Genomic DNA, 12,429 nt, shown 5'->3' with positions numbered 1-12,429 from the left:
AGATTCAGTGTTGCATTTTGAATGTGAAATTTGTATCTCAAAATTTGACAACCGAGCGCTTGAGACTTGCTGGCATCTCTGGCTTGCTTTTGATTTTGGCAGGCTTCACCCATGTACTCTCAAAAGCGATCAGCTGCCAGACGCTTTCAGATACTAATCAGCATGTTATCTCACAACAAATGCTGTCAGATTACATGGCTGATATGAAATACAGTCAAAAGCTATACACCATTGCGCCCCAACCATCGAATGCTTTGAAGTATGAAATACCATTGCATGTCAACTATCAGATATTATTAAATATCTGAATAAAATGAATAAAGATTTATTGAATTTATTGAATAAATATTCATTATCAAATACACATAATGAGAAGACATGATTCCCTAGAAAAGACAATAATGCTGGGGAAAACAGAAGGGAGTAGAAAAAGAGGAAGGCCAAACAAGAGATGGATTGATTCCATAAAGGAAGCCACAGACCTGAACTTACAAGATCTGAACAGCATGGCTCATGACAGATGCTTTTGGATGACACTGATCGTAATCGACTTGAAGGCACATAACAACAACAGCAATCAAATACAGGTATTGAATGGTCATACAAAATACAGATTAGAGTACATTCATTTTAGCCATAGGCATAACGTGACATTATCATCATCATTATTGTTTGCATTACACACTGAACCGACGAAAGTTTTTAAAAACCAATTATTTTCCCCCCACTGATTTCAGAAGGAGACATTTAAACATGCTTAACTCTCCCATTAACAACAATAAGGCATAGCTCTGTCTGGATCATCCTCTTGATTTTCTCGATGGAATGGATTTCACTCCCACAACTCTGGAATTTGCTCCCATGGGAGAGAGTGATGGCCACCAACCTGTTGTTGTTGTTATGTGCCTCCAAGTCGACCATGACTTATGGTGACCCCATGAATCAGCGACCTCCAGTAGCATCTGTCGTGAACCACCCTGTTCAGATCTTGCAAGTTCAGGTCTGTGGCTTCCTTTATGGAATCAATCCATCTCTTGTTTGGCCTTCCTCTTTTTCTACTTCCTTCTGTTTTTCCAAGCATTATTATCTTTTCTAATGAATCGTGTCTTCTCATGATGTGTCCAAAGTATGATAACCTCAGTTTCATCATTTTAGCATTTTTCGCAGTCCATGGTATCCGCAAAGCTCTTCTCCATCAGCACATTTCAAATGAGTTTATTTTTCTCTTATCTGCTTTTTTTACTGTCCAACTTTCACATCCATACATAGCCACCAACCATTTAAAAAAATGTAGACAAATTCATGGTGGACAAGGCTTCTGGTGGCTACTAGCCACGATGGCTATGCTGTCCCCTCCACATTTGGAGGTAGTATGGCTCTGAATACCAGTTGCTGGGAATCACAAGAGATGAAAGGGCTGTTGAGCTCAGGTCCTGCTTGTGGGCTTCCCTTTGGGGCATCTGGTTGGCCACTGTGAGAACAGGATCCTGGACTAGATGGGCCACTGGCCTGACCCAACAGGCTTTTCTTATGTTCTTGTGCTGGTACACGGAAATCCAATTTTCGAATGGTTAAATCCAAGTCACACAATTAAGGAAATGGACTAAGCAACGTTTAATTGATCCTCATACAATATTCAGCAAATACTTGAGTATTCAGGGAATACCAACATCTGACATAAACGTTCTTAGAAAAGTTTTTTTGGGGGGGAGGGATGGTGGTAAATTCATTTTATTTCTAGACCTGCCCTAATCCCTGTGACATCTATAGGTTTTGACAGGACTCCTCTGTTTTTAACAGCTACTTGGTACCTAGAATGAAACTTTCCCCATCCCAGTATCTCCTTGACAAGAAAAGCTTCATTTGCTAAATTTCTGGGGAGCAAACAACTCTTAAAAAGCACAGGAGCAGGGCTTGTAAAAACCTGGAGCTGAGCTTTAGATTTCTCCAGAGAGACTTTTCTAAGAAAATGTCTGTAAATTTTTCACCCTCTCATTCCTCTCCGCACCCCTGCGAAAGAGGTGAAATTTGCCAACTATTCGCCATCATTGGAGGGGTAGTGGCCCCCATCCCTCAAATGCCTCAGAACAGTGCTTGATCTGAGACATTGTGAAGGATGCAAAATGGCGGCATGGCGGCCAAAATGGTGGCTCCTGGCTCCACTTGAAGTAGCAGCAAAGGAACTGAGGGTGGGGTGGAACAGGTGGTGCCAATGCCCTCCTCCCCCATAGACAATTGGACAATTTCTCTTCTCACCAGAGAACGTTTCCCCTGCCTTTAGTTGCCCATAAAACAGTTGGAGAATTTCAGGAGGCCATTGTTGCTCATCTCAAGAGAGTTCAAAACCAGGCCCAAAGCAACTGACATAAAATTAACAAGAGATGTGCGGCAAGGATGGTGAGGGAAAGGCCCCTGGACATGCCCAGAGGCCTTCTTTCCTTGACTGCCCTTTCTCGGGTCCCTGGGCCGAGCCCTGGCATGTCGAACCAAGATCTTTGCTGTTGCTCCGTGCCTCACATGATGGCCTGCAGATGATCTTGGCCTCTTTCCCCCTCCCGTTCTGTGAGGAAAAAGGCGCTTTGGCAGCGCATCTTTCCTAGCCTTAGCAAGCCCCAGCAGCTGCAGTTGCCATGGCAACTGGCAGAGGCCTGCAGGGTGCCAGGGAGCCTTGCTCCACCGAATCTGTGGCAGACAGCTTCAACTCTGGAGCTGAGGGGGGGATGTAGTTTGCAGCGGGGGCAAGGAGGTACACAAACTCTACTACCACAGCAAGATAATGCATCTCTTGCTTCTCTCCTACAGCTAAGATGAACAGAGCCGGGCTCAGAATCCTTCCTTAACCCAGAGATTCCCAAACTTTTCCTGCCGGTGCGCTTCTAAATTTCCTCTCATGATCTCATGAAAGAAAAAGGCACCTATGTCATGTTCAGGAAAAAGGGGCTCCAAGGCAAACAAGAGGTCCCACACAACATTTCAGTGGAGGCAATTTTAAAAAAAAGTTTTCCCCCATATTGCAAAGGCTTGAAGCAAAGCCCCAACCATTTCTTTTTAAATCAGTAATGGAGTTGGGAGATTTTAAACCAGAGATCTCTTCAGACCTGTGTTTTATTAAGAACACAGAAAGAGCCCTGATAGATCGGGTTCTCACAGTGGCCAGCCAGGTACCCATGGGAAACCCGCAACCAGGACTTGAGCGCAAGAGCAATCGGCTTGTCCTGCCCAAAGCTGCTGAAGTCAGACACGAACGCTGAGGTGTAGTTTGCTTTAGTAGATTTAACAGAAAGTTTCAATTCAGAGCGCTTCATGAATGAGCTTACAGGTTACACAGAATTCCGCATCTTTACTAGGAGTAACTAGACGCGACTATACTGTGCTAAGACATCGAAGCAATTAGTCACGCCCCCTCACCATGCTTAAGTAAGGGTGGTGCATGAACCGAGTGTCGCTGTTGAGAACACGTGCGTGCACGAACACTCCTCCTCAGAGGGGCTGTGGGGGCCCATTGAATTTGGGGCTCACAGCAGTGCCTCCTTTGGTTTCCAGCAATTGGAGGCAGCACGTACAGTGCCGTGAAAAACTATTTGCCCCCTGTCTGATTTTCTGCATTAAAAAAAGATTTATTAAGAAAGTTAAGCAACACCCAATGCCCAAGTGTACATCAGAATGGTGGAGGAACAAGAAATTTAAAGTTTTGGGATGGCCTAGTCAAAGTCCAGCCCTAAACCCCATTGAGATGTTGTGGCAGGACCTGAAAGGCACAGTTCATGCTCAAAAACCTACAAATGTCACTGAGTTAAAGCAGTTTTGCATGGAAGAGTGGGCCAAAATTCCACCACAGAGCTGTGAGAGACTGATCAAGAACTACAGGAAGCGTTTGGTTGCAGTCATTGCTGCTAAAGGTGACGTAACCGGCTTTTGAGTCTAAGGGGGCAATTACTTTTTCACACGGGGGCATTGGGTGTTGCTTAACTTTCTTTAATAAATAAATGAAATAAGTATCAAAATTTTGTGTTATTTGTTCACTTGGGTTCCCTTTTCCCTAATATTAGATTTGGTTCAAGATCTGATAACATTCAGTGCCAAAAATATGCAACCATGCAGAAAATCATTCAGCGGGCAAATATTTTTTCACGGCACTGTAGCCATCACGGCTAGTAGCCATTGATAACCCTGTATTCTGGAATGTGTTCTTGGCACAATAATAGTGCATTTGTGGTGGATCGATTCTGCTTAATTAGTTGTTTTGCAATGCTTCCCCAAGGCTACCACATTATTGCTGCCTGGTGGAGCTGTACGCAACAGAAGCAGGACAAGCAACATCCCTCCCCAGAACACTGTTGATATGAAAAATTAGGGGATTTCAGCAGGAAGTTACAGGATTGGAAATGATGCAGTACGATCACCCCAAAACTTTCGCAGATGCAAATAATATTGAAAGTGGGATAGCATATGACCACCCCAATGTCATCATGGGCACAAATAATTGCCCTAATCAGAGGTGGCTGATGGCTTAAGCACCTTGGACAGCTCCTTGAAAGTTTGGATTCCACTGCCCTACTGACACTGGCTGTAATGGTCCTACAGAAGACTCCCTCTTCAGATTGCATTACTTCAAAATGTGTACAGTGTGGGTCACCTCACCTGAAAAAGGATATTGCAGAGGCGGAAGAGATTCAGAAAAGGGCAACCAACATGATCAAGTGGCTAGAGAAACTCCCCTATGAGGAAAGATTGCAACAACTTAAGGGGGTTTTGAGCATCAAAAGTGAGAAAAGGGTTAAGGATCTCCCTTCAACTGCAACCACTTTTATTTATGTATTTATTTAATTTTATTTATTAAACAAATGTAAAGGCCGCTTCCCATCAAAATAAAGCCATTGAAGTGGCGTACAAGATAAAAACAGGATGAAAGACACAAACACAAACCTTAAAAGCAATCAAATTAGTTCAACAAACTCTTAAAAATAATAAAAACCCATCCATACAAACTCAAAAAACAACAAAATAATTTCATCAGACATAAAATTGGTAAGTCCATAAATGACTAGTTTATACCCCAGGGAAAACATTCTTAAACAAAAATGTCTTTGTTAGGCACCTTAACATCGTCACCCTAGGTGCCTGTCTGATTTTGGCTGGTGATTGATTCCAGAGGGCTGGAGTTTATTGTGTGCTTTGCCCCAGAGGAAGCCAAATGACTGAAGAGTTTGCATGGAGTCTTTGACAGACTTCTCTTGACATTGCCGAAAGCGCACTTGCACATTTAGATGTCTAAATCGTCTATGTTTTAATCATCACACAAAACATTTATAGCAGTTCAAAATTTAGAACAAGCTAACACCCTGGTGCAATCTAATGCCTCACACAAAAAGGCATGTCTTCCACATGGTCCATTTAACAGCGAGGCTTGTAATTTCTGGTAGCTGCCTCTAGTAAATCATAAAAACCAGTTTGCCATTTGTGCGTGCCTTCTTTTAAAAATGTTGCTTGTGTGAATGGTTGAACTGCATTTCAGGTTTCTGCATTTTCCCTATGAGGGCCTCTACAATATAAGTAAGATTGTACTATCTCAGTGATGGGCTAGAGCTAGGGTTAAGGAGAGTTTTGGTTTGATTCACATTTTAATGCAAAGCTACCTAATTCACACTTGCCCCCAAAATACATGAGCTCTAATGCAGTTACCCTTCAAAATTTGGACTTCTTCAAATGTTGTGATTGGGGATGGGGGAGAAATTTGATTCAGTTCGGATTTAAAGCTGAAGGTATCAAATTCACAATTGTGAGAATCAAAGCACAGTCATCCTTCAAAATTCACACTTATCCTAATTATGCAATGCAGTGCTTCAACTAAAGCAATGTTTGCAAAAATGCATATATTCAAGGAAAGTGTGTGTAATTAACATATTAGTGTAAATAACATACACAAATGCATTATAAGGAGAAACTGCTTGCAAAAATGAAGAGTGAAAACTGCATACAAAAATGTATTTAGTAGGAGAAATTTGCACTACACTATGGACAATTTTCATGAGGATTTTTTTTAAAAACTGCAAATCGCTGCAGAAATGTGGAGAACCCGATTGGCAGAGCAATCCAAATAATTGGAAGCCATGAGAGGGGGGGCGGTGGAGGAGGAGCCAGTGGAAAGCTCATTGGCATCCACTCCCCGTTTGGGAGCCACACGCGGTGGCCGGAAAAGTAAAGGCTGGCTCCCGCAAATACCCCTACAGAGGAGTAAGTGCTCCCCATTGAGCACAATGGAAATTATTTTACTCTGCTGGCCAGTTTTACCTGGACTGGGACCCATGCAAGTGCTCTGAACATGAGAAAGATGGTGCATAAGTCCCCCATGGTTCCTCCCCCATGATGCCCCTGGAACACCCCATTTTTGAGCAGGGTCCCAGTAGCGCCACAGCTGAGCTGGGATGAGGGGTTTCTGCTGACAGAACCCGGTGCTGCTGGGAGCCTGCCAGCTCAGCTAGCAGTCTGCTACATCCAACTCCTCCCAGTCCGGGGCAAATACAAGTTGGATTGCACCTTTAAGATTGGAAAAATGAGAAACTGAGAGAACTGAAACTGACAGATCCTTTCACCCCTAGTTGTGATGCAGTTCTCCAACCAAAAAAATGTGTATGTTGGGAAAATATGCTTTAAAATGCATATATTTTCAAAACATACAAAAATGCATTATAATATGGAAAACTGTTTGCAAAGGAAAAACAGAAAAGGACTGATTTGTCTACCCCTAGCTGTGTGGCTCAGCAGTACAGCACATGTTTTGCATGCAGAAGGTCTCAGGGTCAACCTCTGGCATTCTCAGGTAGAGCTGCCAGTCAGTGCAGACAGTGCTGAGCTAGACAGACAAAGGGTCTGAATCAGTGTAGAAGGCAGCATCCTATGTTAACTCTACCCTAGTTTTTAAAAAACTTTTTGTTTTTCATTTTTCATATATAACGTTAAAAAAAAACCCCAATACATAGAATTCATATTTGGTTTGGTTTGTCTGGTATACACACCTACCATTTGTGTCATTATTCTTACTTTAACACTACATAGGGAGAATGTGAAGAGCAATGCATCGCTCCATCTCAGCCTATTATGTCTCTCCAGGAAAATTCTTGTGAAGCCAATGGCGAAGTCCCAGTTTCACCCGCTTGTGACCACAGAATGAATCCGTCCCGCTGTCCTGCAAAATCATCTTCCGTCTCGTTGCTTGCACTTGCTGTGTCAACCTTTCCATAAAGGGTTGCAGCCATATTCAAATGTGCCATTCTTACAACATCCCTCGCTCTTCAAGTTTCCGATTTCTTGCTATTACCAGTCCGGCTGCAGCTAACAGCGTTGATAACATCTCTTTATGTGGAACATCTGAATTTTGATCATCAAATATGGTTAACAACATACGTGTCGGGGAAGATGTCCATGGGGGCTCGTTATTTCACTACATGCCAGTTTTTGACGGAAGGGCCGTAGCTCAGTGGTAGCACATCTGTTTTGCATGCAGAAGATCTCTGGTACAGTCCCCAATGGCATCTCCAGGTAGGCCTATTTTCCTATCTATTTCCCAAACTCTACTCTCCTAGCACCCCTCACCACAGCCATTCCCAGTCTGGATACAAGCGATTCCTTCTGACTTTCTTCCTTGAAGATAAATGTGTCTGTGCACAGTATAAGTGCGAGACATATTGATGCTAGAGGCAGAATATCCAAATGCTTCCTCAGCTGACACACATGCACACACACACGCACACTAATTAACTCTCCATCTGTTTCTGGTCTATCTTATTGATCAGGCTTCCAAATAATTGACTGTTTATCGGTCAAACAAGGACAAGACCAAAATCAGTGTCTGCCTTCATCTTAGTGCCTGCAGTCAAAAGTCACCATGAAAGTCTTTTGGACTTTCAGGCTCCAGACTGCAGATTGGATGGGGGTTAATCTCCCTTTGCCATTTTATTAATGACGAGGCTTTTATTTTTACAATACTGCTGGGGTTTTTTTGTGTGTAGACTTGTATATTGTGTACATAGTAGGGATAGGCTTCGCTACCTAGTTCCGAGCCGCTTGTATCCCAATAGTCTGTAGTTCCATCCCAATCTTCCCTTATTTTGTTTCCGCTTGCCAATTCAATCCACTGTTTGGGGGGTTTTTTGGTCGCGAAAAAATGTGTAATTTTTAATGTAAATGCCTATGTAAATGATCATGGTGCTCCATGTTGTTTATTTTTTCCTATTTATCACACCTACACGTTGTTACAAATGCATCAACTTAGATAAAATTGTGAAGATAATTACATAAATTTGGGGAAAGAATTCAGAAAAAAATCTGTGCCTATGACAGCCGCAGCCTGCTGCAAGAAATCAGTGCCAGTTTGAAAAGATAGCAGACTGTTGAATGCAGTTGGAATCCGGTACTAAGTCCAATTTAGCGGATATTCTTCCCCATCCTTTGTACATACTTCCAATTTGTTATGCCTAGAGTGGATTCGTAGGGTTGCCATAAGTCATAATCGACTTGAAGGCACATAACACACACAGAGTGGGGAAATCTGTCAATTCTGGTTTCTCTTTTTTTCCATTCTTAAATTGACTTCCCCACCTTTGCCCTAATGAAAATTCATCAGCATTTTAGTGCAAATTTCTTCTAATATACACATATTTTTCGCAAAGCAGTCTCTCCTAATATAATGCATTTTTGTACATTACTTTCACTAGTGCATGCATTCAGTGGAGGCTGGTCCATTTGCATGCAGAAGGGCCCAGGCTGTGTCCACATCAGGATGCTGTCTGGCAAACAGGTCATTCAGATCTGAATAGTGGCAGCTGGTCCATTAGGACAAGTGGGGCAGTGCCCTACCAACCTCAATCTGCCCTCAGCCAGCCTCCACCTGCCTGCCTTCTTTCTTACAGCCAAACCAGGGGACGGCCCTAGCAGTTTTAATCTCAGTTTTGCCCATTGTAGAACTTGGCAAGGATGGAGGCAAAACTAGGATGAGTTGGCTCCGCCTATCATTGGCTCTGGATCCACCTACCATTGGGCTCCCTGCCTTCCTCCCCACCTGTCTCACTGGCAACAAGCGACCACTGCTTGCATTTCTACACACACAGTACGCTAGTATATGCATTTTTGTACACATTGCTTGGTTGGAGAACTGCATTTCAAAATTGGTAGGAGTGGCAATTTCGAAGGAGAGCTGTGTTTCAGTTCACATCTTCTTTTGGGAACTGCAAATTAGGTAAGTTTGCCTTTAAATGCAAACCAAATCGAATTAGCATCCCTAGCTATGGTGTAGGAATAATATAAAATGAATGACCTGTCCACCTGCCTAATAAAGGACACGGAGCACCATCCAAACAGAAATTCTCCTCTGCAAGCCCTACAGAAATAAACAGAAGCCATGTAAGCAGACATGGCACCAGCACCCGGCATGGTTGGTCAAATGTCAGTGCCTACTGGCTCCAGCAGGGCCCACCTGTGCTGGTATCAGAGGAGCTCCAGGTGGCTGGGACTACTCAATATTTTCATTTCCCACAATGCCCCCAACATCATCTTATGCTATGCGGTGGAGGCTGGTGGGTCCGATGTCAGTGGGGCAGTGAATATGCTCTGGGTTTTAGTGCGAACTTTCAAGGAGCTAGGTCCCAGGCTATGGTCTGAAGGCACATAAGGCCAGCACCCTGCTGAAGCTAAGTAGCATCTGGTGCGGTCAGTGCCTGTACGGGAGACCATGTGGGAAACATATGTGAGCCTCCTTGGGTTTCAGTCATGAAAAGAAAGGCAGGGTAGAAATGTGATAAATAATAAATAAATAAAGGAGCTGTCCAAGGTGGTGAAACCTATTTTCAAAATAGATTCAGCACCTTGGACAAATTGTTGAAAGTTTGGACTAAAACCTGGAGCAGATTCACTGCTCACGACATTGCAGCCAGCAGTCTCCGCTGACTTTAGGGCATTATGGGAAATTTAAGTGGCAGGTAGACCCAGCCACCCAGTGCTGCTTAGCAGAGGTGGGGAAACTGTGGCCCTCCACTCTTTGTTGAACTCCAGCACCCATCAGCCCCAGCAAGCAGTGTCAATGGCCAGGGACAGAAAGCCACAGATTTTCCTACCCCTGACTTACAGCACCAGGACAGATTTTTTAAGGGGGGAGGCAAGGCAGGTGTTAGCAGTGGGCCCTGCCAAGATGCTGAGGTCCCAGCAGCTGCCCAAGAATGCCAGATACTGCCACCAGCTCCAATTCTTTTCTGGGCTATTTGCAAGCCATCACCATGATTGCAATAGTAGCAGCCATGATCACACAAATCATCCCTGCTGTGCTGTATATCAGAAGTGGGGAACCTCTGGCCCATGGGAGAAATTTGCTCTGGGACAGGCCGCAGTTTAGCCCATGAGGCCATTTCCCCCAAACCATGCCCACCTCCCCCACACTTGATGTGATGTCAGGTGTTGGACAGGCAGAGATGAGCCTGGATTGGCTTTGCACCCGAGTTCCCTCTGGGGAATTTGATCAGGCAGCTGATCCTTGCAGGGAGCTGGCTGGAAGTTCCCACCCATCAGCTGATCGCCTGAGGATCAGTGGTACTTCAAAGCACTGTGCGGGGGCTTTGCAAGCCCTGTGAAGTCCTGATGAGCATTATCGGATGTCATAGTGATGTCAGGTGATTGACACATGGCCGGCCCCACCAACAAAGGGTAAAGGAGATAAGAATCTGGCCCTCTGGCCAGATTAGGTTCCCCTCCCCTGCTGTATATAAGATTCAAAATGGAAGTTTTGATTCTCACAAACATTGTCTCCACGTGAGCAGAGCAAAATCCCCAAGGTGGCTCCTGCATGGTGCAAGGCACTTATGTAGGTAGAAAGAGAAGAGAGCCAGTCTGATGTAGTGGTTAGACACTGGGACATGGGAGAGCAGGGTTCAAATCCCTTCTTGGCAGGGGTGTAGTTGTGCGGGGTCTCAGGAGGTCTTAGTCCCATTACTTTTTTAGGAACAGGGTCCTAGCAGGGTCCCTATGTCTCCAGCATCCTACAAGCCAATCAGGATGAAAGGGGAGTGTGTTAGCCACTGAGAAGAGTCTTCTAACATGCTTCCTTGTCCTTTCCTGCTGATTGGAGCCAATCTGAGTAAAAGGAGGTGAGTCAAACACTGAGAAGACTCTTCTCAGTGCTACCACTCTCTTCTGTCATGCTAATTAGTTCCTAGGTATTAACAAGGATCTCATTCTCAATCCCACAGCAAAACAAAGCGGGGAGGGGGCATGGCTATGATTAACATGAAGGGACCCTGCACTTCTGAATTTGCCACTATACTACTGCCATGAAGGTCATTAGGTGACCTTGGGCCAGTCAATGTCTCTCACCTTAACCTGCCTCACAGGGTTGTTGTGAGGATAAAATGGGGGAGGGGAAGAACCATGTTTGTACGCCATCTTGAGCTCCTTGGAGGAAAGGTGGCATATAAATGTAATGATAATATAATAATAAATAAAAGTAATAATAACAACAACAACAATTTATATAAGTTTATGAATAAATAATAAATGTATAATAGTAATAATATTTTCTCACCAGGTGACCCAACCTATTTACAAATAAATAAATAAGCAAATATGAATAAGTAAGTATGAATGAATGGATGATCTCTGTATGTCTGTGTTTGGTGGAGGCACCATAAATATGAGCCTGGCCCCAGTGTTTGATGTCAGAGATGATGAAATGGCCAGCAGGCAGTGGCAAAGGGTAGCCAACCGCCAGATGCAGCAGTGACCGAGAGGCCTGCTGATTACGCCGCATGAAAAGGCCACCATTATCGCACCCTGTCAGAGCTGCAGAGGGCTCAAGAAAGAGATGGGAGCAGAGCCCTCAGCCCCGAATGAGATGAGGTCAGAGGAAAATGAAGAGCCACTGGCGTGGGTGGTGTGGCATGTGTGAGAGAAAACAAAGGCCCCCTCAAAGGAGCGAGACGCACAGCAGACCCAGCTAATGCTTTAATCTGAACCCTGCCTCGTACACTGCTGTGGCTCTACTTTGGGAGAGATTTCCTCCACCTTTGTGGATTTCAATGGAGCACTAATTGGGCTCTCTGCAAGAGGCAGCTGACTCTGTTGCACCTGCTGTTGCCCACCTCCCCTGGCTGACAGCACCGGACGCTCTGTCGTCGTCTCCTTTTGCTCTTCCAGTCTCCCAAGGAGGCTTTAATGAAATCTGCCCTTAATTAAATCCATGCTCATGTGCATAATTACCCGGAAATTGAAATTAGCCTGCTGATGTGGCTGGAATACTCTCTGTGTCCCATCTTTCAACCCTGGTGTGTATGCATGCATGCATGCGTGTATGTGTGTGTGTGTTTGAGAGAGAGAGAGAGAGAGACTGTGTTGGATTCAGCCATATGAAAGGGCAACACTGGGAAGAGATTTTCCCACAATACACCT

Source organism: Rhineura floridana, chromosome 17 (assembly GCF_030035675.1).
Source record: "Rhineura floridana isolate rRhiFlo1 chromosome 17, rRhiFlo1.hap2, whole genome shotgun sequence".
Taxonomy (NCBI): Eukaryota; Metazoa; Chordata; class Lepidosauria; order Squamata; family Rhineuridae; genus Rhineura; species Rhineura floridana.
The sequence above is the reverse complement of the archived record's forward strand: the minus strand, read 5'-3'. Positions refer to the sequence as shown.